Source organism: Cervus elaphus, chromosome 22 (genome assembly GCF_910594005.1).
Source record: "Cervus elaphus chromosome 22, mCerEla1.1, whole genome shotgun sequence".
Lineage (NCBI taxonomy): Eukaryota > Metazoa > Chordata > Mammalia > Artiodactyla > Cervidae > Cervus > Cervus elaphus.
Genome location: NC_057836.1, coordinates 13,493,838 through 13,519,140, shown reverse-complemented (window position 1 = coordinate 13,519,140; position 25,303 = coordinate 13,493,838). Strand labels below are relative to the sequence as shown.

General features: G+C 49.9%; 1 long non-coding RNA gene across 1 annotated transcript in view; it reads right to left on the bottom strand.

The window, feature by feature from the left end:
- Nucleotides 1–17,761: 17,761 nt before the first annotated feature.
- Nucleotides 17,762–25,303, bottom strand: part of LOC122680140 — a 39,123-nt gene continuing 31,581 nt past the window's right edge. The window contains exons 3-4 of the long non-coding RNA XR_006336643.1: nucleotides 18,539–18,689; nucleotides 17,762–18,198 (exon numbers count right to left, since the gene is read on the bottom strand). This is a non-coding gene — a long non-coding RNA (uncharacterized LOC122680140). The remainder of the gene's footprint in view (nucleotides 18,199–18,538; nucleotides 18,690–25,303) is intronic.

Below are 25,303 nucleotides of genomic sequence, written 5' to 3'. Positions count from 1 at the left end.
ATAATGCCAAAACCTCTTGTTAGTCTTTGGCTTCCATATCCTTCCCCAAAACTGGAGCTCAAGTGCTAAACAGGCCAGCTTCTCCATCAGTTCCGCCTTCCTTCATGTAGAGGGTCTGGCTGTAAAGCAATAGCTGAGAAGTGGGAAAGATAAAAGCTTATTAAAAAAAAAAAACAACTGCTCTGGAGAATCTACAGAAAGCCCTGCTGGAATTAGTTTATGAATTTCTGAATCTGAGCTAGGTTTGTTGGGTCAGTGACTTCACCAATTTATTGGCTCAAAAAATGACAGGACAGGAGGTGTTTAATAAATGCTCGTTGGATGGATAAACAGCTACATGAGTGTTTACCTGAGCCTGAAAACTGCTTTTGTAGGCACAAACATAAAGCCCCAGCATCCTCAGGCCCGTACTTACTAGAAAAATTCCTGTCTGTCGGCCCCAGAAAAACGTGGGAGAGATGAAATGAGTCCTGAGCATGGGTAATCCAGGGAATGTCTGTTCTTCTCTTCTTGCCCTCACTTTCACTGCGGTCCTAGAAATCCCATCAAGACAGCAGCAACAGGAAGTTAAAAAAGAAACATTCTTTGCTGCGGCCTCTTGGGAGTTTCCTAGACACCTGACTTTCTCCCTCCAGCGTGGCCCCATGAACATGGTGATGACAAGCTTCGGCTCTGAAATCAGGGCGCCCTGAGTCTGAGTCACAGGTGCTCTTATTACTTGATGTGAGACTTTGGGCAAATTACTTAACCTCTCTAAACCTCAATTTCCTCAGTCTGTAAAATGGGGATAATATTGGGTAAAGCACTAACTTAAGCAGAATGCCAGGAATATAGTGGGTGCTCAATAAATGTTTCTCATGCCTCCTGCACCTTATTCTGCCATTCCCTTCTTTCTCTTCCTATCACTTCTAACCACATTACTGCCTAGGCTCAGCCAGAGAGCAGAGTGGTTAGGGAAATGTGGGTCATTTGGGAAAGCTGGGAAATGACTGGCAAGTCTGAGAGAGAGCATGGCAGCTGGACCAACTGCTTGGTCTTTGGAAGAAAGGCATAATGAGAAACTGGTGATGCCCAGAGCCCATGTAGATTGCTAAGAATAACAGAAACAGGTATGTCTTTGTTCATAAAGTAACTGGACCCTTAGAAAGAAGACTAATATTTTTTGCTCCCAGGATATCTCAAATGGCACCTGGGTTGCCAAGAGCCTGCTATTCAATCACTGAAGTCACCCGGGGAGCAGTAGAAATGTTTTCATTGGACGTTAACTAGAAAGTGATGAGATGGATGGATGAAAGAAAGTGACTATAGCCTACCAGACTCCTCTGTCCATGGGATTTTCCAGGCAAGAGCACTGGAGTGGGTGGCTATTTCCTTCTCCAGGGGATCTTCCCGACCCAGGGATTGAACCCGGGTCTCCTGTACTGCAGGTAGACGCTTTACCATCTGAGCCACCAGGGAAGTTAGAGATGGATAGGAATTAACCAAAGCTGGAGGTCAGAGGACTTGGGCCCTCAAACTCTTTCTCAGCACCAGATGTGGCACCTGGAACTTCCCAGGAAACACCTATAGATTCTGTCTTCACCTCTGCTCTAAAGATGCCCCCATTAGTGAGAAAGTGACCGGGGGCCCCAGCTCCGTTCACCCCGTCACTAGCCATCTTTTTTCCCGAGTTGCAAGGCAGAGGAGGAGACCCCAAGGTCTCTTATCGCTGCTGCGGCCACCAGCCAAGCCCCGCCCCCCGCAATCCTGTGCCCCTATCTCCCAACAGAACCCTGTTAGGTATTAGGTGTAGCTGCACTCCACATGCCAAAGCGCTTCCTTCTTCCATGTTTGTCACAAACATGTGCAATGTTGCTTGCACACATTTGCAGGTAGGGTTCAGGAGACCGAGAGTCAGTCCGCTTATACAAGAGAACACCCAGTGACCACGTCTGAAGTCAAAGAAGGCTTTCAGGAGAGCACAGCTGCTTTTCCATGAGGTGTGAGGTGTGCCTGCCCCCGTGTTAGGCTAGGATGCCCACACATGATCCCCCAAGCCTGCCCTCCCCACACCAGGCCCCTCTTTGAACGTTGGCTTGAAGTCACGCCCACTAGGGAAGAAACAAAAGTTTTGCCCAGACATGTGGGCAGATGAGGAGGGGGACGGAGGGCAGCCAAGAGTCCCCCCAGTCTAGAGCTGGTCACCAAGCACTGAACATTTGGTAACGCTGCCCAAGGTTCTTAGATTTCTAGACAGTCAAGCCTGGCCCTGGTTTCCAAAGCAGGTGTCCCCAGAAGAGCTGAGGGAGTAAAAGGTTTCTGACTGAAAGGTGAACGTAGGAAGAGTGGCCCCGGCCGTCAGGTCCTTGGGCCACCCTGACAAACATCTACTATGTCACACCTTCAATCTTTGCACACACCTAACCTAGGGAAAGAAAAAAATCCCCAACTAGAAAAGCAAGAAAAAAATCCCCAACTAGAAAAGCAAGAAAAAAATCCCCAACTAGAAAAGCAAGAAAAAAATCCCCAACTCCGTGGGGCCAATCATTTTCAATTGGACACCCTCCGAGCAAGTTGGCAAATAAACCAGGCCTTGACCTTTTCCCAGGAGACTCGGCAAAGTCTCCTGTTGATTGCCCACACAGGAGAGGGGTTCGGATGATCACCCCGAGAGGGAGTAACTGGTCACTGACTGCAGAGGCAAGTGGGGTGAGACCCAGAGAATGGGAAAAGTCGCGGGGGCCACCAAAGCCATCAAATGCAGACAAGGAAGTCATTACTCGCCAAACAAGGGGAGGGTCCCACTGCATTAAGAAAGGTCAGGGAGGTGGTCCAAATGGAAGGGCCATGGGACAGAGAGAGTGTGCACCAGAGAAAGTTTGGTCCCAACTTTGGAGTGGTTCAAAAAGCAAATTATAAACTCTGTCTTGGGATACCTCGCTGTTCAGACTTTGTAGCACAGAGGCCTGGGCACAGCTCGGAACAGATCCCGGAGGGATGGACTTGTGGTGCCTGGTCCCAGCTGGGGGGTGCGCCTGCTGTCAGGTCGGCGAAGTTTTTCTTTGACATACACTTTTGTGAAGAGTTAGGATCCCCAAGCTTCTTGGCTCCTACATAGTTTTAAAAGTAGCTGTCTTTTATATCAGTGATATTCCTGCTATCACTCCAGCTGTCTTTTCCTCGCTGCTGACAACGGACAGGCACGCCTCTCTCCTGGCCAAACAGACGCGATAATCATGGGAAAGTAGCTGGATAAATTTGTTAGCGGGTGGCTACGTTTTCCAAAGAGGAAAACTGAGGTCCAGAGCCCCAGCCCTGGGAGCTGGGGGAAATAATACATGATTTCAATACCGCTGAATCGGGGTGGGGTGAGGCCAGCTGGAATGATCTCACCAGAGGTCAACAAGCACTCAAATATGGGCGGTGGGATTACAGGTGATTTTTATTTTCTTCTTTTCTGGATCGGTTTTCTATATTATTCTTTCCCATGCTGGGGTTCTATATTCTCCGAATTTTTCCACCAGGTGTGGTTTTGAAATCATATTTTTGAAAAAAAATGTTGATGCAGCAAGGATGAACTCAAGGTCAGGGTGGCTGTGGAGCTGAGGGTGGGAGGTGCTGCCCCCGCCTTCACCCCTGACTCCACCCAGGAGTTGAGAATTCAGAGCCTTCTGCTGAGTCTGGCACCCCCCACCCCATGCCGACCAGAGCCCCCTGGGGTCCATCTAAGCCAGAGGGGCCTGTCTGTGCTCCCCTCACAGAAAGGGTGGCCATGTGGGTCCAGGCTCCAGACACCAGCTCTTGTAAAGCTCACTCGGAATCCAGGTGGAGCAGAAACTTCAATGAGCATCTGGCCCTTAGGAGACACCTCCTCTGCAAGATGGACAGAGAGGCCCAGTGCCACCAGAGGACGGGGTGGGGAAGGCGCCTGGTGCTCTCCCCAGGTCCCTGGGTCCCCAGGATGCTACTTTTCCGGCCTAAGTGTTTCCACGACTGGGATGGTCAGCAGGCCAGGCCCCCAGTCCCAGCCACCCACCCAAGAGAAAGCCTCTGAGTTGACAGAGCCCACAACTTCTGTTCTGTTGTTCACCTACTATTTCCCTGCGGGAGGGTTTCAATTCTGTCTGGTAAAACTCCCTTCCCCGCACCCACCCACCCCTGGCCTTCTTTCCTCTCTTGTTCGATCCTTAGTCAACAGGGAGGAGAGGGTGGACACCGCCAGTGTCTCAGTCCCTCTGATCTTCACTGATCTTCACTGCAGTGTGTCCTCCAGGCCCAGACGACTCAACCCCGGGACTGGGGTGGGGACCTTCCCCACCACCCACCTCTAGTCCTCGATGTGTGTGTTCCTTCCACATTGGGTGGATTCGGAAGCACCGCCCTGGCCCTCTCACAAGGGAAAGACCGGAGAACACCTGGCCAACAGAGCAAGTCACTCACTGTGTCAACATTTACACTCATGCGTCCTGGTTTTCCATCTGGCGAAAGAGTTTTGCAAGTGGCTCTGGAGACTCTGGGAGTTCCCCTGAAATGCTATTGAAAATGGTATAGGATGGATGTGTTGGCATTGGGCTTTTTTTTTTTAACTTGGGAGAGGGATCCATGGTTTTTGTTAGTTTCTGAAAGAAGTGTGTCAACCAGAAGAGCATGGAGAATGTTTCACCTAATGACTCCGTCCACCAACTTAGACAGAGCCATTACCCTAGCAGTCTTGGGTTGTGGTGGGTGTGAGGTGGCCACCTCCTAGGGGGTGGGCTGCACAAGACTGCCATAATAGATTCTGATGTGGCTACAGAGACTTGTGGTTCCAAAAAAGGAGGCAGGTGCCCTTTATGGGGTGTTTGTGGTTCATGGCCAGGAGCCCAGCTCCACAGCTCTGGGGTTCAGTCCTTGCTCAAGCCCCACTTTTCCTCAGCCACGTGGGAATTATTATCCTCATTTTACAGATGAGGAAAAGGCTCAGAGAAGTTAAGGAACTTCCCCTATGTCACAAAGCTAGAGAGAGACAGAACCGGACCTAAAACGGGGACAGTGTTGAGGGCTCAAGATCCATGCCGGTTTCACAGCCTTCCGCAGCCAGGTCCCCGCCTCTGAGGTCCCTGCTGGGGTGGGGGAAGGCCAGAGACACATCACCTGACCTCTTGGGCATCCTGGTCCCCAAATCTGCAGAATGGCCTTCCATCCCTCCGCACCTGGCTGTTTGCGGGAGGGAGGCAGAAGAACCTAGCCAGCCATCTTCAGTTTAGCGGGTTCAGCTCCACCGCCTCTCCTCCCCCAGCCTCTGCCAACCAGGAGCTGGGTAGGAGGTTGAGACCACCAGCCGGGGGTGCCCTCAGCCAGGGCAGAGCCCAAGACCCGGGCCCCCCTCACTGCCTCCTCTCCGTCACCTGGGGTGGTGGTTCAGATAGGAGTGAGGCAAGAATCCCTGCTTGCCAGGTGGGAGCTGCTGCCCTAAAGCCCACAGTGGGCAGTTCCCACCTGGCATGCTCAGAAGTACCCTAAGTGTATGGCACATTGTTCACGGGGGAGGGGTCAATTTCAATTTAGCAAGGGGTTCAGAAGCAGAAGTAAGGGCAGCACCTCACTCTCCCCCAGCTCCCCCAATGACCCTCGCCCTGTCTGAGGGTCCTAGTCCTTGTGCTGTCCCCCTCCCCCAGGCTCAGAGGCCCCTGCCCCACCTGCAGCCTTCCTCCTCCCAAAAAAACCCACAAAGACGAGCTGGTGCATCATCACGGCTGGGTTTGGGGAGGGACTGAGAGCCACCGTTCCCGGCCCCATCCTCCCATCCCAACCCCCCCACCCCCGGATGCTCCACCAGGAACCACTTCCTCTGTGGTCCTTCCCTTCCACTCCAGCCCCCATCACCCCCTCCTCTAAAGAGCACTCACATAATGTGGTCTTGTCATCAGGATGGGTGATTCACTTCCCATCCAACTTTAAATACTGCCCCCCTCTGCAATGAGTAATCCTGACTCCAAAGGGAGCCTTGCCATCCGCCACAAGGTTCTCTGGTTCCTGCCGCTCCTGGCTTCCCCGTATAAGGCCCTGAGAGGCGGTGGGTGGGGGAGGCCTTGGTGGGTGACTGGGCACCCAGCCCAGGTAGGGGAGGGACTGATGTGGGTGGGGGTCCAGGGGACTCAGCACGTGGACTAGAGATGGGAGCCTGAGGCTCTAGCCACCCCCATAGTCCTTTGCAGCCCCACCCTTGAATGGTCTGTGAAGGGCCTTTGTAGGCACATATGAGAACCTCAAATAACATGGGGAGGTGTCCCTGAGGCTCTTCCCCAGCTCTCTGATCACCCCCACCCCCAGGCTCCCCTCAAGCACACGCCCAGATCTCAAGAGGGCAACCACCGGCCACCCCGCGCCTGCAGGTCAGCATGCTTTGTACCCTGTGACACCACCAACCACCCTGGCCACAGATGCTGGATGTGGGGTTAGTGCCTGAGCCCATGGCGGCCCCCTCGGGGCCAACCAGCAGCCCAGGAGGTACGCTCGCTGGGGCCCTGGCCCCCCCGAGCCCAGTGTGTCCCCACACCCCCACCTCGTAAGGACTGGGAGAGAACTTAAGGAGATGCTGATAGAAGGAGAGAGAAGCCAGGGCCTCCCCGGGGTCAGGCAGGGGCCGCGGGACATGAGACAGATGGCAAGTGAGATGCTAGAAGCAGGTAGCTCGTTTTGAAGCAAGGCGGGGACGAGGGCGGGGGCTGGACCTGCTGTGACTGTCTGGTGCTGCCCTCAGCTGAGAGCCAGACGTGGCCTGGCCTGGCTGTTCCCCCGTATATCCTTACAATACACCCCCATTACCCGAGGTGACCTGACCCTATCACTGCTACTCATACTTGACAGAGCCCATCGTAGACTTTCCACGAGAAACCCAGGCGACTGTGTAGTCCCAGCCCTGAGGCCCATGCTCTACCAGAAGCCAAAAGGCCCTCTTGCCGCTGGGAGGCCAGGTTGAGGGAGGGAGCTTCCGTGAATAAGAGCATCAGGGTACCACGTGCCAGGCCACCTAGGGACCTGATGGCAGGGGCCTGATGTTAGCCACCCAGCGCCAGGAGGCCTGGAGCAGTCAGGAACTGGGCACCCCGGGAGGGGAGGCTGGTGGGGCAGGGCAGTCTGTGAAACAAGGGGCTTCTGGGCCACACAGTCACCCTTGCTGGTACATCCTCAGATGTGGTCCTTGGTCACTGCCAACGAGAACCACAGGAAGGAACCAGAGAGGCCACCTAGCCCAGCCTCTGGCTCTGGACAGGGGGACTCCAACCCGGGGCAGCTTCCAAGGAGATCACTTGGGGTACTAGCTCTTAGAGCTCCCTGGTGGGGAAAAGGCACAGAAGACAGGGCTAGAAATAATTTTCAAGTTCCATGTCAGACTTCTAAACTTTCCCGTGCTCTGCAGGTGGCCAGTAAATTATCTTTCTGCAGTGCTTAAGTGAAACCAAGGGGGAAGAGGGGCCCTTTTTCTCAGCTCAGCCCCCACCAAAGGCAGGCCCTGCACTTCCTTTCTAAAGAACACTGCAGGTCACCAGGAAGAGGTCCTTGCTCTCACCGTCATGAATAACTGTGACTCCATGCCAGAAGCCTGTTTACGGGGAAAAGCCGCATCTGTTTTCCATGTCCCGCACTCCCCACCCTGCCCCCTGGGACAGAGAAAAACAGCTGCAGTTTTCCTGTGGAATACTGTTGCGAGGCACAGGAGGTCATAGTGATGGCTGAGGACATGGAAGCTCCCTGGAAAACCTTCCAGAAGCTTCTTTTAAGTTTGTCAAAGTGCAAGGTCAGTTCAGTTCTGTTCAGTCGCTCAGTCGTGTCCGACTCTTTGCGACCCCATGAACTGCAGCACGCCAGGCCTCCCTGTCCATCACCAACTCCCAGAGGCCACCCAAACCCATGTCCATTGAGTCGGTGATGCCATCCAACCATCTCATCCTCTGTTGTCCCCTTCTCCTCCTGCCCTCAATCTTTCCCAGCATCAGGGTCTTTTCAAATGAGTCCACTCTTTGAATCAGGAGGCCAAAGTAATGGAGTTTCAGCTTCAGCATCAGTCCTTCCAATGATTGCGGGAGAGAGGCAGAAGGACCTAGCCAGTTCACGGTTCACATACTGTTGAAGCCTGGCTGGGAGCATTTTGAACATATTTTTCTAGCATGTGAGATGAGTGAAACTGTGTGGTAGTTTGAGCATTTTTTGGCATTGTCTTTCTTTGGGATTGGAATGAAAACTGACCTTTTCCAGTCCTATGACCACTGCTGAGTTTTCCATATTTGCTGGCATATTGAGTGCAGCACTTTCACAGCATCATCTTTCAGGATTTGAAAGAGTTCAACTGGAATTCCATCACCTCCACTAGCTTTGTTGGGGTGTGGGGTAGCTCCTCCCGGCTGCCGCGCCTGACCTCAGTCGGACATGGAGTAGCTCCTCCCAGCCACGCTTGTGCGCCGTCTCAGCCGCCCACAATGCCTGGATCCAAGAGATAGGCTCTCTTCTATCTACCCTGCGTACTACACCAATAATAACTGGTTTTCTGAGAGTTTTGATGATCTGATAGACCTGCACAGTGCCTCAGCATCCAGATGTCAGGAATTTCTGCGGTCTATGATGATGATGTCATGGTGTTTGTCCAGGAAACAGGCGAGGGCAGTCTGAGCCTCCTTGGTAACTGTACACATAAACCCTGCTTTTTCACACGCCCTGAAGAATCCATTACACTGGTTATCTTCTTTGATAAATACTAAAAGTACCTGCAGTTGATCTGGATGAAATCTCATGGGGCCAAATTGCACATCAGCTACTGCTACTTTGTTGTTGTTTCTGCTGCTGCCTCTGCGAGGCTCGAACTCTGTGCAAGGTGGGGAGTCCTTATAAAGTAATCACACTGTGATGTGACCCAATGAAGCCAAAGAACCACAGAGTTCCCTGGCTAATCAGCTCGAAGGGGTGCCTGACTGTCAGAACACACAGGGGCCACCTGGCACCTCTGCCCACCTGGTGGTCCCAGCGCCTGGAGACAGTAGCAGCCAGCCCCCTCCCCCAACCCCCTCAGTGCTGCTGGGTCAAAAGAAGCTTGCCGACACGTGCTCTGTGTGTGAGTATAATGATGTACAGTCACCCCACGTGCCTTCAAGCATCATCTTGCAGGTGGACGCCTGTTGAGGCCCCAAGAGGGCTTGAGGACTAAGGGGTGAGAGCTAGAAGGAAGAGCACTGGACTGGGAATCAGAAGACCTGGGTTCTAGGTCTAGTTCCTCCCCGAGCAGCTGTGAGACCTTGGGTCTATCCCCTGGCTGGGTCTGTCTGCCAGTCTGCAGTCCAAAGGGGCTGGATCAGACCACCTCCTGGGGCCCTTCCCTAGCTCATCATGTAAACAGCTCCTGTTTGCTCAAGACAGACACCTGCAGTAGTCTTACCTCACCATCAGAGGGAGACGAGGCTGGTGGAGACCAGAAGGCATCCACTGGGGTCCCCAAACCCCTTCTGGCTCAGCAAGGTCAGAACTAGCTTCGTCGTTAATCGAAGGTGCCATGTGCCTTTGCCGCTGTGTCGATACTTGCACTGATGGTGTTGAGTGTGCGGCAGATGCTTCAGACGGGTCTCAGGGCCAGCTGAACGGAGCAGTCTGGTTCTGTCGTTTCTTGCAGGCCACTGGGAAGGGGGATGGGGAGTGGAGGGGGAAAAAAGCCAGTTTCCCTTAGGAATGCCCTTGATGAAGCAGTAAACGTGAATTTCACTCCACTCCTGATACACTTTTATGATATTCTTTGGGCTGCTGAGGGAGGCACCCAGAAAGCACTCGGGCTGTCCATCGGGGCAAGGTGGGGTGTCGGGAAGGAGCCCATGGGGGAGGGGGTTGAGTTGGGGGCTGCAGCAACCGCTTTAAATAGCATCTTCATTTGGAAGAGCCATCTGTACTCCAATTGTGTAAACGCTGGTATTCAGTAGCCATTTTTTCAATCACCAGCGAGCCGGTCACTTCTAAGAGAACAATTCTTAGTGTTTTTTGGCCAAAATCGGATTTTTTAAAAAATCGGATCTTTCCCAAAATCGGATCTTTCCAGGTAGAAACAGATTTTTGGATAACTTGAATCTGTTGTTGTGATCTTGACAGTTGCCCAGAATTTTAAAACTTTTGTAATAAGATGAATATGAACACATGTAATTTCTTTTACGGTGAGATGCGTCAAACTTGACAAGACCCGTGCAAAACTTTTCCAAAGAAGTTATGTGTGATGTTTCGAAAATCTCACATGCGTGAAAGGAACCATCCAAAGGTTAAGATAAATGGATGTATTTGGATGTAACAGAGTAGAAAAAGTTCATGAACACAGCAGACTCCACGTTACAACTAAGCTTGAAGAAACCACCACATGTTGGGTTTTGGGATAGCACCAAAGAAGACTACACACAGTTATTTTGAAAGCTATTAAAATGCATCTCCCTTCTCCAACCACGTGTCTGTGGACAGCTGTAAGTTCAAGATGCACTTCAACCCAAACAACATAATCACTGCAGACTGAATGCAGAAGCAGGTGGAAGGATTCAGTTGTCTTCTGTAAATGAAGACATTTAAAAGATCTGCAGATGTAAAACAGTGGTTCTCAATCAGGATGAGACTGCCCCCTGCCCTACTCCAGGGGACATTAGTTGTCATAGCTGAGAGGTGGTGGTGGGTGGCCCTAGGTGCCCCTAACACCTAGTGGGCATGAACACCAGGGATTTTGCTCAAAGTTCTACAAGTAGGCACAGGAAAGCTCCCTCTGCCCCGCTCCCTGCACATCACCAAGAATAACCTGGCCCAAGATTTAAATATGGCCACGGTTTAGAAACCCTGATATAAAATAACACTACCTCCTCTTTTGTTTGTTTGTTTCAAAAATACTCATGTGAGTGTGTAACGGATTTATTATTGTTATGTTTAAGGTAGTGTATATATAAATATTTTTTAAGTTCAGCTTCCCTTCATAACACTGGAACCATCAGTAGACATAATCCACATAAACAAAAGCTCTTTGGTGTCCTTAGTGACTTTCAAGATTACAAAGGGGTCCTGAGACCAAAACGTCTGAGGACTCCCCAGACAGGCAGGAGAAGGGTATAGATGACAAAAGGAAAGTTGCTGAGTGGGTCTACCCACTGGCCAGCATAAAAAGAAGAGCCCTTCTTTGTGGTAGATGTGCCCCCAAGCATATGTCATTTCTTCTCAAGGCCAGTTGAGGGGGCGAGCGCCAGAGTGGGGTGAGAGTATCAGCAGAAGAATGTGTCTGGGCTTGTGGTCACCAAGGCGGACACGACCAGGACTGACATGCACTGCTCCGAAAAAGTTTACTGTCTAGAAGGGAAGAGAGACACAATAGCTTCAACTGTAATTAACATATGGATGGGAAGCATGGAAAATACATGCACAGGTGTCATGAGATCAGTGGGCGAGAGTCCAAGGTTAGGGGTTGGCAGGGGGTGGGGGTTGAGGGGTGGAGATAAAGGAGACAGGGACGGCTCCCCAGAGAAAGTGCTGTCTCAGTTGAGTCTTGAAGGATGAGTAGGAGTTTGGTCTCAGGGCTTTGGAGGAGCCCTACAGAGAAGATGGGGGTCCCAGACACAGGGAACAGCATTTAAGTGAAGGTTCAGAAATACCAAACGGCCCGGGGGATTTGGAGAAGGTATGAAAGGGTGTAGAGAAAACAAACACTATGCTAGATATGCCCCCTCCAAACAAAATGCAATGCCACCAATAAAACTAATGGATTTTCAAATCAAGAAAGAACGAGAAAAATGATAAAGGAAAGAACAGCTCTGATAACATGCGGTATCTGTTTTTAGAAGAGAACAACATTCCAGTGTTCTGATACCAGCTACCTATTCGGGAAAACACAAGTGAGACCTTGCTCTCTTGTCCAGACAGGGTAAGATGCTCCGTGATTCCTTCACCACCACCCCCCACCCCCGAGCCCCACATGCCCATCTCTGTCTTTACCCTCCTTCCATCTCGGGTCCACTAGGGCTTTCCAGAACATTTGCTGTGGGTCAGCAGATCCTGCCAAGAAAGGGCGAGGGAAGCTCATTAGCATAGATGCCCCGGACCTGACTCCCCATCGTTCAGAAAAGGGTCCCCATGGCTCATTCCATCAAAGGCAGTCACACTTGCTTCTCCCACCAAAGAAGATGATCGAGATGGTTGTGGGTTGATTTCCGAAGCAGTAAGTCAACAGCATCCAGCAAACTGGACCAAATAAAAGAGGGGAGAAGAGCCCATCTCTGCTCACCAACAGCCCCCAACAGAGGTTTGAGCTGGTGCGCAGCACACGCTGTGCTTGCCCCAGGCCCAGGGAAGAGCCTGCCGTTCCCAACAGTCACTGCTGGCTGCACAAGAAGTCGGTCTGACATGCATCCGTGACTCTGTTTCCAATACAAGTCTGACGGGTCTCCCTTGAATTTAAGAGGCCTAGCTGGTCTCCAGCCTGGGGTCTCAGCCCCCCAGGACCCCTCAGAGGGCTGCCTGCACAGGCTGGTATGGGTGACCCACGAGAGTTCAACCAAGATGTTTTCCCAGAACAGTGGACAGCCGAGACCGCGCGGCTAGAGTGAGGTTGTGCGGGGGACGAAGGGCTCAGGATGGGGAATGAGGTGCTGGGGAGGAGGACTGGTGGATGGTTCTAGGAAGAGGAGAAGGAAACAATCAGGAAGGGCAGAGGCCCCAGAGCAGCCAAGGTGGGACAATTTAGGGCAGCCTGGGGGCAGACAGCAAAGGCTTGAGGGTGCAGTGGTGCGTGACGAGCGAATCCTTACTCAGGAGCAAACAGCTTAACCACGAGGGTCTCACCCCCAGAGGCCTTGCTCACACACTCCTCTGGCCAGTAGTCCAGGGGTAGACAATCTCTCCTGGACTTTGTGAACATCTATGAGCCCAGTGGGCTGTGTGTCTGTGCCTGAGTCAGTGAGCTGGGCAGGGAAGAGGGTGCCCTGAATCCCAGGATGGCCCGGCCTCACCCAGCATCCCAGGCCAGGACATAGGCCCAGAGTGAAGGCTTATTAGCCAAGTCTCTAAATTCAGGTGGAATCATACGGGCACCCCCTTTGGTGGTGCCAGGAGGCAGACGGCTCAGAAGGGAACGCCCACATCACAAGTCCCACCAGCGGATGGGTGGCCTGCACACACCCTATAGCACATGCCCGTTGCTAAAGGGGGCCTCTGGGCTGGCCAAGCACTTCACCCACATGAGGCGCCAGTGCCAGAGATTCAGTTCAATTCAGTCGCTCAGTCGTGTCCAACTCTTTGCGACCCCATAGACTGCAGCACACCAGGTTTCCCTGTCTTATCACCAACTCCCGGAGCTTACTCAAACACATGTCCACTGAGTCGGTGATGCCATCCAACAATGTCATCTTCTGTCTACCCTTCTCCTGTCTTCAATCTTTCCCAACATCAGGGTCTTTTCCAACAATTCGGTCCTTCACAACAGGTGGCCAAAGTATTGGAGTTTCAGCATCAGCATCAGTCCTTCCAATGAATATTCAGGACTGATTTCCTTTAGGATGGACTGGTTGGATCTCCTCGCAGTGCAAGAGACTCTCAAGAGTCTTCTCCTGCAATACAGTTCAAAAGCATCAATTCTTTGGTGCTCAGCTTTCTCTATAGTCCAACTCTCATGTCCATAGATGACCACTGGAAAAACCAAAGCCAGAGTGTTAGGTCCAAACAAACAGCCATGTGGACCAGCTGCTTGGGTGACTTCCTCCTCCCCGTCTGTGAAGCTCATCCAATGAGCCAATGGAACCCATGGGTGCTTCCCTGTTACCCTCGAGTAACCCTGGTTTACTCGGGTTATCAGAAATTAGTGGCTGAAACACTGCAGCTGCTATAATGATAACAATAGCTGGAACAGCTAACAGTGCCAAGCACTGTTCTAAGCACTTCACAAACATTAACTCAGCTGATTGGCATGAGTCGATAGAGTGTTGTGTCTGCAACTTAAATCAGCAAAGTAAAGGTACCTGCCTCTGGTGACTAACAAGAAAGCCAGCAGGCTGTGGCAGGGCCTCGGTATGGCTCCCCCGCTCCCTGGGTCTGATGCTGCCTGGATGGCCCCAGGCACCAGAGGCAGAGGGTTTCCTTCTGTCTGTGCTTGTCCGGCTTTGATTCAGCAATGGTGACAGTGAGGACACACGTGGATGCACATAACTCTGATTTATCAAGTCCACTCCCTGTCAGGTTATAAAGGCAGAACTGGGAGGTCTACTCCAGCCCAGAGTTTCCCTCCAGCCCACAGCCCCCCAAATCCGTGCCCTGCTCTACTCCAAGTCCTTCATTCAGTCATCATTAACTTATATGGTACAAAAGCCCCCTCCCTCACCTCCTGACCTCCCCCCAAGGGAGCCAGGGGAGCCCCAGGACAGTGCCCTTGAGGACCATGTGTTCCCCAGTCTTTTTTCCCCCATGGTCACAGCCAGAGGCAGGGCCATAGCCGGGACCACCTCAGGGAGCATATGTGGGCAGCTTCTGCACTGCACACTTTTCGGCCACCCTGTGGAGCCCCCTCACCCTCACCTTTGAAGCAGGCCAGCCCACCGCTGCGCCTCCTGTGTCTCCCCACTTCACTCTTGCCCCAGGAATTCCAGCAGCGTCCACAGTCTTCCCCGATCATAGCAGCCTAGCTCCTTCCATCAACATGGTGCTATTGGCCTGACCTGCATGCCGGTCCCTTCCCATCGAGGGAGAACTGATCTCTGAATTTCCCCTCTGACCACGACTTCCACTCAACACCTACTGATCACAAGAAATATCTGGAGGGAACTGAGACCAGATTTTTCAGACAGACTAAAAGCGGACGACTTTGGAGGAAAGGGGCCCATCTCCCTGGGACTTTGCCCTGCAGCGGAGGGGACTGCAAGAGACCACAGCCCCAATGCTCTTGTCTGGAGCAGGCGTCCTCCTCCTGACCCCAATCCCCTTAGGGATCAGCGGGCTAAAGCAGCATGAGAAGCAAGGGGACCAGCCCCAGGGGGAGAGATGCCAGTGGGGAGGTGATCACCAGGAAGCAAGGTGTTAGCACCAGAAGGAGAAACGCTGATGGGCGGGCAGGGGTGTTGCTGTGATCACCAGGAAGGCCAGGAAGGCACCTCAGACAGGAGAAAAGCATTCCCAGCATCTGGGAACAGCATGCTCCTAGAGTAACAGGGGAAAAGCTTCATAGTGCACCTGATAAGAAAGGAAATTAACCCAAATCCTTGGTGACTGAGTTTCAGACTCAGGAGGAATAGGACTGGCCACTGGCCATTCCTGGTCACTGCCATAGATGTGTGGCAAAGTACAAGGACTTTGCGATCACTCTGTACCTAACATTGAAAATATCACAGGGAGGTGTGAGAGAGGGAATGGGGGTGCGGCTCCTTGAGTTGGGTTCAAAGAGAAGACGTTTAAGCTGAAACCAGGCAAATTTAAATGATTCAGTTACAAGAAGATTTGGGGGCATGCATTTTGGGGAAAAGGAGCCAGGGCCAGTCTCTAAGATAGGAACAAACTTGGAGAAAAGAGACAAAGGCTACTGTGGCCAGGGCGGGCTGGGTGTAGGGGAGAAAGTCAAGGCTGACGCTGACGGGGCTGGAGGGGGCCAGGCTGTGTGTATAAGTCAGGAGACTGAAGGCCAGGGAAAGGGGTCTGGATTTTATCACAAACCAGACGAATGTCACTTAGAAGGTGGTGGGTGATGTGGTCTATTCACAGTTAAAGATAACTTCGTGTGGTCCACGGAGAAACCCAGAGAGCAAAGGAGCAGACACGTGAACACCACGTAAGAAAGAGGCTGTGGGCCATGGCTCTCGGGGCGGGAAATCGGGGTGGGAGACAGACACAGTGCCAGTTTGGGAAATGTCTTAGAGGCAGTCTCGAGGAGACTTTATGGTAGATTGCATGTGAGTCGGGGGAGAAGGAAACCGAAGACAGATCCCAAGGGTTTCCCTTGAGCAACTCTAGCTGGATGGCTGGGCCACTTAGTTAGATGAAGTTGGGGGGAGCAGGGAGCAGGTTTGGGAGTCGTTAAGAACTCTTGTTTTTATAACAGAGTTGATCAAAATAGTGAACAACTTTGCCTATCAGAATGGACTTTTATTTGCCAGATTAAAATCCAGAACATCTCAAAGGGAGCCTGAGCATTTGTGTGTGTGTGTGTGTGTGTGTGTGTGTGTGTTCTCCAAATTATAAAATCCTATCACTCAAAAAATCTTCACCTTGAATATATTCTGAAATAAAACTTGGTTTCAAATTAAAAAAATAAATAAATGAAAAAGAAGGCTGGTTTTGGACATGTCGAATTTGAGAATTAATGGCTTGTAAAATGTAAGGCCATTGTAGGACCCAGAACCCTCCCCAGAGCTATGGCTTCTTCCCTGAGATTTTAAGCTCTACGGTGAAGACCATCTACAGAGCCCACAGGGTTACAGGTCATCCTCAAGGTCATCAAATGATGGCTTTGTCCTTGGGCCACTCATTCGTTCATTTGTCCCACAAGTACACACATGGGTTCCAGGGAGGACGTCTGCTCTTCCCGCGATCTTCACAAGAATCCAAACTGTAAAAGACTTTGGATCCAGAATCTGTCGTCTCACTTTTTAAAGATGATCTTTTGTAGCAGATGGAGGCAAGGGAAAGTACAAAAAGGCCCAACCGTGGCCACCAGCCCCCAGGACAGGGTGCATCCGAGGGGACTCGCAGCCGCTCCCAGCCTACCCGGGGATCCCAGCCACAGGGTGGTCCAGATGGGAATGTCTTACCTCCCACCCACCCCAGGAGGGACTGCGCTGCTCTCGTGGGGTGGGCAGTTGCCCAGGAGCCTCAAACATCACCACCACCAGCTCCCCATCTCTTCCCCCACCAGCACAGCCTTCTGGAAGGTAGGCTCCGAAAAGTCACTTTCCTCTTTGCCTTTGGTTTTCCATTCTTTTTCATTTACACTGTTGTATCTCTGCCTTCTCTGTTTAAAAGAAGAAATAATAGCCACCCTACAATCCACTCTTCAGTTACTTTATTGAGTCTTCAGATTTTCTGAGTTCCCAAAGACTTTGTTGCAACATTATTTCCACTGCTCTCCTTTCCTTGTGTTTCTTTTCCTCCCCACTTCTAACTTTTCTAGCCAGATGCTCAGTTGTCCAATTCATCACCACACTCTCATCTTTAGTTAAGTATGAAATGCATACATTTTCCTCTTTGTATAACACTGGCTCTCTTTCACAGGTGTCTATACAGTGCTTTCACTGTCAGTATCCTAAATAACGGTGCAGTTTGGGCTCTTGTGGGTTATTTTTTTTTTCCTGATTCAAAGTTTATTTAGAAGAATTTTGAGATTTCCAGAGTTGCTTTTTGATTTTTGTGACTTGTTTGCTAAATTTACCTTAATGTGATTACAGAAAATGACCATCAGAAAATTTTATTTTTCAAATAACGTTGAGTTCTTCTTTGTAATTCAAAGGGTGAATTCTGATGAATGGTTTGTGGTCACCCAATGTCAAACATTTGTTAAGTGTTTTTAATTATTTTACACAGATGCTTTAGGCCCAGGGGAGTTCAAAACCCATGGAACAGAACCATCCCCTGAAATAGTAGAACTTTGTGTGTGAGTCCTCAGAGACTGCCAACGATGGCTCTTTCACTTATTTGGGCTTTTATTCCACAAACATGGGGAGCACTGCATGCCCACTGCGTGCCAGGCCCCCTACAGGGCCCAGGGACACCAGCGTGAGGCCTGATGGTTATGGATAGACAAGTGCTCACCACACTGTCCTGAGTTCAAAGACCTTCCCGGTATAGGGGATGGTGGGAGTTTCACCCTGTGATGGAGAAAGACCTATGCCTGGGGTCCCTGGAGGTCTAGACACACCAACCTTGAGGTTCCGCCCATTGCAGGCTTTTTAGCAACACCTGGATGGTCAGATCAAGAGGAGGACCCGATGTCTGTCACTTCAACAAAGATCCACGTTCTGAACGAAGAAGCCAAACCCATCGAACACAAGAGGAAGAAGTTAAAACACTTTAAACTTACTGCAGGCAACTGAAGGAATACTCGGGACCTGTATACTGACCTCTAGGACCCGTGGAAGGCTGACCAGTCCCTGCAGGAATGTCCATTGATGGAGGAAAAAGTGGCAGCTTCCATGAGAGAAGACACACAGGTGATAATGTGGGGTCAGGAGGTGGAAACTGGCTGGACCACCGGGCTCCTGCTCTTGGGGCCTGGAGAGAAGGACTGATATGAGGAAGGGAGCATCTGAGTGCCCAAGATGGAAAGAAAAGTCCATATCAGGGCAGAAGAAGAAGAGGAGATCTGAGAGCAAGCCCCAGTGGACAGTACAGATCCAAATTTTTCAGGCGAGTCCCTGAAGTGACTGAACTTTGTCAAGAAGTGGAGCTTCTAGGAATATTCTGTCAAAGCAGATGATTTGGAGCAAAGAGGGAACTGTCCTGAAGCAAGAGACGAGGTAAGCCATGCAGATGAAGCTCCAGATATCTACGGGGCAGGAGGCGGGGGGGGGGGGGAGGGGGGGGCGGGGGGGTGCAGGGGTAACTACAAGACCTTGAAGAAAAGCAGAGAAGTATTTCTTCTTCTCCAAAGCCTGATGCTGTCCAGTGAGCTGAGAGCTCTCAAAGGTCCTCTGGGAGCTCGGGAGACTGATAGATGCCTCCTCATCGCCACAAGGAGGTTGCAGATCAGAGAAGAGTCGTCACTGAAACAGATTAAAGTCAAGCTCCTGGAAGTGGACCCTCGTGCCTCTGATAACCCAGGTGGAGCATCTCCCAGAGAACACTGCTCCCGGTCCCTGGGCACAGGTTTAGAAGGCTTGGCTCCTTCCCTCCAAGAAGCCCCTCGTGGGTGCTACCCTTTCCTCCTCGTCCCCTCCTCTGCTCCTCCTTCCCTCCATTTATCCCCAAATCCTGCATTTCCATGGAAACAAACAGGGAGCTCAGGACAAGAGTTTGTTCCACCCCCAGGAGCTGGCCAGGCTCTGCGGTTCACCCCATCCTCCCTCCCTCAGGGCCAGATTGTCCCTGGATCCCCTCCCTCAAAACAGAGCGAGTTCCCTCCTAGGGTCCCTGACACTCATGACCACACTCGTCAAAATGGCAAAAGACCAAGAAGGCCTCAGGGCACTGTGCTGCTCTAGATATTTTTGAATTTCCCGCATTTATTTTTAGTTCAGAAAACTTCTAAATGGTAATTGTACTTTTACTCAACTTGATTTGATAGTATTATGAATTTCAAGACTTTTAAAAAATAGAGGTCATTGAAGATGCATTGTATTATCCAGATATCTACAGGGTGGGTGTAATATGTTTTATATAATAATATGTAATATGTATTATGCATTGTATTATCTCTTCTAGAAAATGTAAGCAGTAAATTTTCATTTAATAATTCACTTGTCTGCTCCCCAAAAGTATATATCATCTCTAAGCAGTGCAGCAATAAAGGACATTTGAAATAGCAAAGACTGTATCCTTCTGTTAATGTTCCACAGTGATAAAAAGGTAGAAGCCACTTATAGGTCTCAACAAATTTTTGATCGATCTTTTAAAAATTTAAGTTAGATGTCAGATCCTGATACACCCTCTACAAATGTTTCTTCCTGTAATTGTGACCTGGCTTCTGAAAGAGACCCCAAGGGAAACATCATAGCCGGAAGATTCGTCCATAATTGTCAGATTCACATCTTTACCCTTCTTTGATGGGATATCTCTTATCAATAAAAATCCTGGGTCACACCCCCCAAACAGGTATTTCTTTGTATATAAGGTTATAACGTATGTGTCTCTGTATAAATATATTTCTTGTAAAGCAAATGCTAAATGCTTTTTGAAAGGATGCCATGAAAAATTTTAAATGTTCCCAATGTATTTAAATTTACTCATTAATTATGCAAAATGTCTGCTCTCCTTAAAATGCTATCCACATTTTTAGTGAGAGCAATGTGGTAGAAGTCACGTCATTTTGAAAACAGGTTTGGTGGTATGCTTTGACATACATCCATGTGAATATCTCAAATACCAAACGTTTGAAGTGCCAGTTCATACTTGTTTTTAGTGGTCATCAGAGTTTAATGGTCATCTGAGTTGTGCTCCCAATGGCACAATGGACACACCACTTGGTTTTTGGCTATGCCACTCTGAACATCCCCTGTCTCATCTCAGAAGCCAAGCAGGGTTGGGGCTGGTGAATGCTTGGATGGAGACACACCACACAAAGCACATTGTTAACAAGAGGAAGCAAGTCTATATTTTTAAAGCCTAGAGAACTGGGCAGTTTAAGTCAAGTTCTTATGTGATCCAATTAGGTCTTTCATTGTCTTTCGTTCATAATGAGAGTGACGGAGAGATTGTTCTAGGCACAGAAGAAAGGCTGATTATACTGTTTTTCTTGCTGTTTTTCTGTCTTTGCAAAATCACTTCTCATTCATCCATGCATTTCTTCAAGAAATCTTAGTCACTCATTCTTGTTAAGGGTTAGTTTGGTTCAAACTAGATAATACACTTTAGTGGGGCCTGGGGAAAGGGAAAAACGCTGCACTGGGCTGAAAGCCAACGCTTTTGCATAATGAAGCTCCTCCTTCCCTCACTTCCCTCAGCACCATACGGGACACGCCATCCCGGGGGACTGGTACAGGGCTTCAGACTCATGAACCATAGGTGGAGCATGAGTTCCTGGCACAAGACGTTAATCTCTATCCAGATGGATTATTTTTAGAGATAAAGTAAGAATACAAGGTCTAATATCTTCATCCTGTGCCTCGATGGCTTGCACGGGCATCCCAGTAGAGGCCACCTATCCGCTTTCCAGATTCAGAAAGACTCGACACGTGCAAGTGGCAACTTCCCCCAGGTCTCACATCACAGCCAGAGGAAGAGCAGGCTGCGCCAAATGCCCAGGGCTAGCTCCGCAACACAGGGTACTTGAAGCTTCTGCCACAGCCACCCTCTCCAGTTCCTGACCCAGTTTGAGACCCCTAATTCCCTCAGAAAACAATGAATGCTCCAAAATTAAGTCAGCAATTTTACGCACGAGTGCAAATGGGTGTGTCATAGCGAGGTGACAGTGGGTAACACAGGAGACACTGCTTGTTATGACTATAAATGCAAGGGAACAGGGTCACCCCCATCTTTATTTCCCACGTGGATCGCTCTGAGTGAGATGTAGCAGTAGCCGTTGTCAGTGAGAAATCAGAAAACACTGAACTGGTGCCTACTGAGAGGTGTGAGCTGCAGTAGCAGCTTCAGAGGATGAGGCTGAAACTGCGAGCTGACGGAGTTTTGTGCCAAGAAGTCAACCAGGAAAGACGCTGGGATGGAAGGTGAGAAAAGGCGAATCCAACATTTTAGAGAAATCAGGAAATGATCAGAAAATGTATCAGATTTTGTTGTTGTTTTTTTTTAATCGATCTCAGATGACAACACCTCCAGCTGTGTTGATGATATCAAGCATGAATGAGGTGTGATGCTGGGCTAAAGAGCCTGTTACATTGAAACCAGAAGTACCCAGGAGTGGGCAAGGGAGTGGGAGAGGCCACCTGGAACAGTGTCGCCAGGCCTCAGGATGCAACAGTTCAGTTCAGTCACTCAGTCATGTCTGACTCTTGACTCTTTGCGACCCCACGGACTGCAGCATGCCAGGCTTCCCTTCCATCACCTACTCTCGGAGCTGACTCAAACTCAAGTCCATTGAGTCGGTGATGCCATCCAACCATCTCATCCTCTGTCTTCTCCTTCTCCTCCTGCCTTCAATCTTTCCCAGCATCAGGGTCTTTTCCAATGAGTCAGTTCTTCACATTAGGTGGCCAAAGTATTGGAGCGTCAGCATCAGTCCTTCCAATGAATATTCAGGACTGTATATATTCAGGATGTAACAGATAAGGACAATTCTAAAGTTTGGGACTCCACAAAGGATTGCCTATTTTCTAATCTGTCCAAATATGGACGTAAAAACAGGGGAAAAACTAATAAAATATTGAAGTTTAAGGGAGAAAAATCATACAAATTTGAAATATAAAATAGATTTCTCACAGCTTTATCTAAATTGCAAAAAGAATTGAATATGAATACATAAAAATGCAAACTACACACCAAAAAGTGTGATCCATAAAATCAAGTGACATACGACAAGTTGGGAAGCCTTTGCAAATATTTTCCTTAGAGAGGTTGATGTTTGTAAAATCTAGGCTATTTTACAAATCAACATGAAAAGCATTAACACCCAATGGACATATGGGCCAAGTCCTTGAACAGAAAAATCACAGAAATGAAAATATCATTGGAAATGCTTCCAATTGTCAAAAAAGAAATGACCACCATTTTCAAAATGACATTTTACTGCCAAAAAGGTGATCTCTCCACCACAGAGTATTAAGAACAGTCCTCAAAATTGACCATACTCAGCATTAAGAAAACTCACCACTCTGTTCTTATTTTTCTCATTTCACCATGAACCAGTGATGGAAACCAGTGTGGGGACCACTATTGACATCTCTGACCTAGAAAATTCTGAGTACATGGACAAGCCCCAAACCACATGGACACCCAAGGGTTTCTGGGCTATTAAGGAGGCCACAGGGGTACACGTGTCTGATGGCCTTGGAGTCTCCAGAGAGAAGCAGGAGAATGACTCAGGGATGACCCCAGTGGCCCCTGGACCCTAGAATGGAGAGGATCTGCAAAGCAAACCATGTCAGCCTCTTGGTTGGCGTGCGGGTGGGGGGCCAGCCCCACGGAGGCAGATGTGATCCGGTGAACGTTCTGCCTGTTTGCAGAATGCACGGGGCTGACACCCAGACCCTGTGTGTTGTCAGCTTTTCATCACAGGAGGCTGACCGTTCAAGACCAGCTCCACTGCACTTGCCAGCTGCAGCCACTGAGAACTGAGATAAATCTAGATAAACGACGACAGCCCTTAAGAAGTGCCAGTGACATTGACGCAGGAGGTGGCAGCCGCTGCCGCAGCTGAAGAAGCTTATCTGCCTCATGGGTGCCTGGCACAGGGACTGAACCGGGGGATGGGGAGCCTCAGAGGGGTTCTACTCACAGAGCAGAAGCAAGAGGCCTAGTTCCTCCCTGGGGCTTCCCGGGGCCCTGCCCCCCTCAACCCCCGCCAGAGGAGGCTGCATCTTTGCTGCTGTTCAGTCTCTCTGTTGTGTTCAACTCTTTGCAACCCCAAGGACTGCAGCATGCCAGGCTTCCTTTACACCATCTCCTGGAGCTGGCTCACAGTCATGTCCCTTAAGTCGGTGATGCCATCCAACCATCTCATCCTTTGTCATCCCTCTTCTCCTCCTGCCTTCAGTCTTTCCCAGCATCAGGGTCTTTTCCAGTGAGTCGGCTCTTTGCATCAGGTGGCCAAATCACTGGTGCTTCAGTTTCAGCATCAGTCTTTCCAATGAATATTCAGGGTTGATGTCCTTTAGAATTGACCAGTTTGCTCTCCTTGCTGTCCAAGAGACTCTCAAGAGTCTTCTCCAGCAACACAGTTCCAAAGCATGAATTCTTTGGCATTCAGCCTTCTTTATGGTTCAACTCTCACATGACTGCAGGTATGGAAGGGTTGGCATGGCGGGATCTGCATTCCCCAGACCCTGGAGAGTCCTAGCCTCCAGTCACAAACAGCAAGAAACCTGCCAAGACAAGCAGAGCCTTCCAAACCTGCAGGTGCCCCTGATGTTTTTTGAGCACCCACACATGTCAGGCCCTTCTCCCAGACACTTGATCTGGACCATCCCCTGCCAGCCTCACCGCGTCACTTCAGTCCCCATTTTGCAGCTGATGACGCTGAAGTTAGAAGAGCTCAGAGACTACATGAAAGCTCACACAATAAATGGCAAAGCTGAGATTCACACCCAGGTCTCTCTACTCCCAAAGCCCCTGTTTTAGGCACAAATACTTCCAGAAGGAAGCTTCTGGGAGCAAAAGCTAGAAACAACCTGAAAATACATGGGAAGGAGAATGATTAAAGAAACCACTCAGCCCCCATAACGTAACCAAGCAGGACCCTATGAGGCTTTCTCTGAACAGATTATCACCTACCCCACTCTCGAGTCCTCTGTCCACTTCTTGTCCGTAGAAAACCTTTAGTCTCCTAGGTCTTCCCCAAGTTCCAAAGAGTAAATTAAGGAAGTGAGAAAATGCAGAAAGGAAAACAGTCAAGCAAGACAAAATAATAGTTTAGTCATTAAACAAAGTCTAGGGCCTTTAATTCCTCTTCAAGGGCTATAGATAATATTCTGAGCTGGGTCCTTTGAGCTATTTTACAGATACTGAAATCTCCACCAGGTGGAAGAAGTTAACCGCCCACTGTCCATAAGCCCGTAGACCCCAGACCAATTGGAAGCACAAGATGGAACCACAAGGTAAACGCCCAATGACCTCACCACCAACCAATCAGAAGAAGGCCTGCTCCCAATGACCTCTCCACCAACCAATCAGAAGAAGGCCCATGAGCTGATGACACACCCCACAAACCACCTCCTTCACCCTGTCTTTAACAACCTTTCCCTGAAAGTGTTTGGAGAGTTTTAGTCTTTTAAGCAGTAGCTGTCTGGACTCCCTGCTTGGCACCTGCAATAAACACTGTGAGCAGACCCAAGTTTGGTTCCGTAACAATAGCATGGGATCGTATGCAGCTATTGAACAGAAATAAGCTGGATTTATATGTGGAAACCTAGAAACTTTGTTATATGGTTAGGAGCGGGGGTGGGGGGTGGCAAAGAAAGTTGCAGAAAATACAAATTGTATCATGCATATACCTGTAAATTCCTATACTTGTGAACATGTTCGCAATGGCATAGAAAACCTATGGAAGCCTATGGTGTGGAGGCACCTTGGACACCTCATGGAGCTGGGAGTTGAAGGGGAAGAGGATGATCATCGAACTTGTCATTAGAAGTATTATGACAAGATTATTTCAAATCCCTAATTTAACATCACAAAGAAGACTTGCTTTTATGTACTCTGGACACACAGTGGGAGCTGAGCAAATGTTTGCTAAAAGAATCAAATTGAACCAATTGAACCCTCCAGTCCACTGGATCCCCCACCAGTGAGGCAGGCTGGCCCAGAGCAGGAACGGGGAGTCTGTGCTCCCAGAGACAGAAGTCAGGGAGCCGGGGGATGGCATGGACAGCCTCGCCTGCCAAGTCCACTCTCCATCACCCGGGCCTCAATGCTGCCAGTGATCAGCTGGAAATAACTTCACCTTGATGTTTAACTGACTCATGGCTTTTGCATTTCCAGGCAGCATGACCACATTAGTAGCCCCACAACCCAATTACAGCCACGCACCCAGCTGAAACCTCATGCAAAA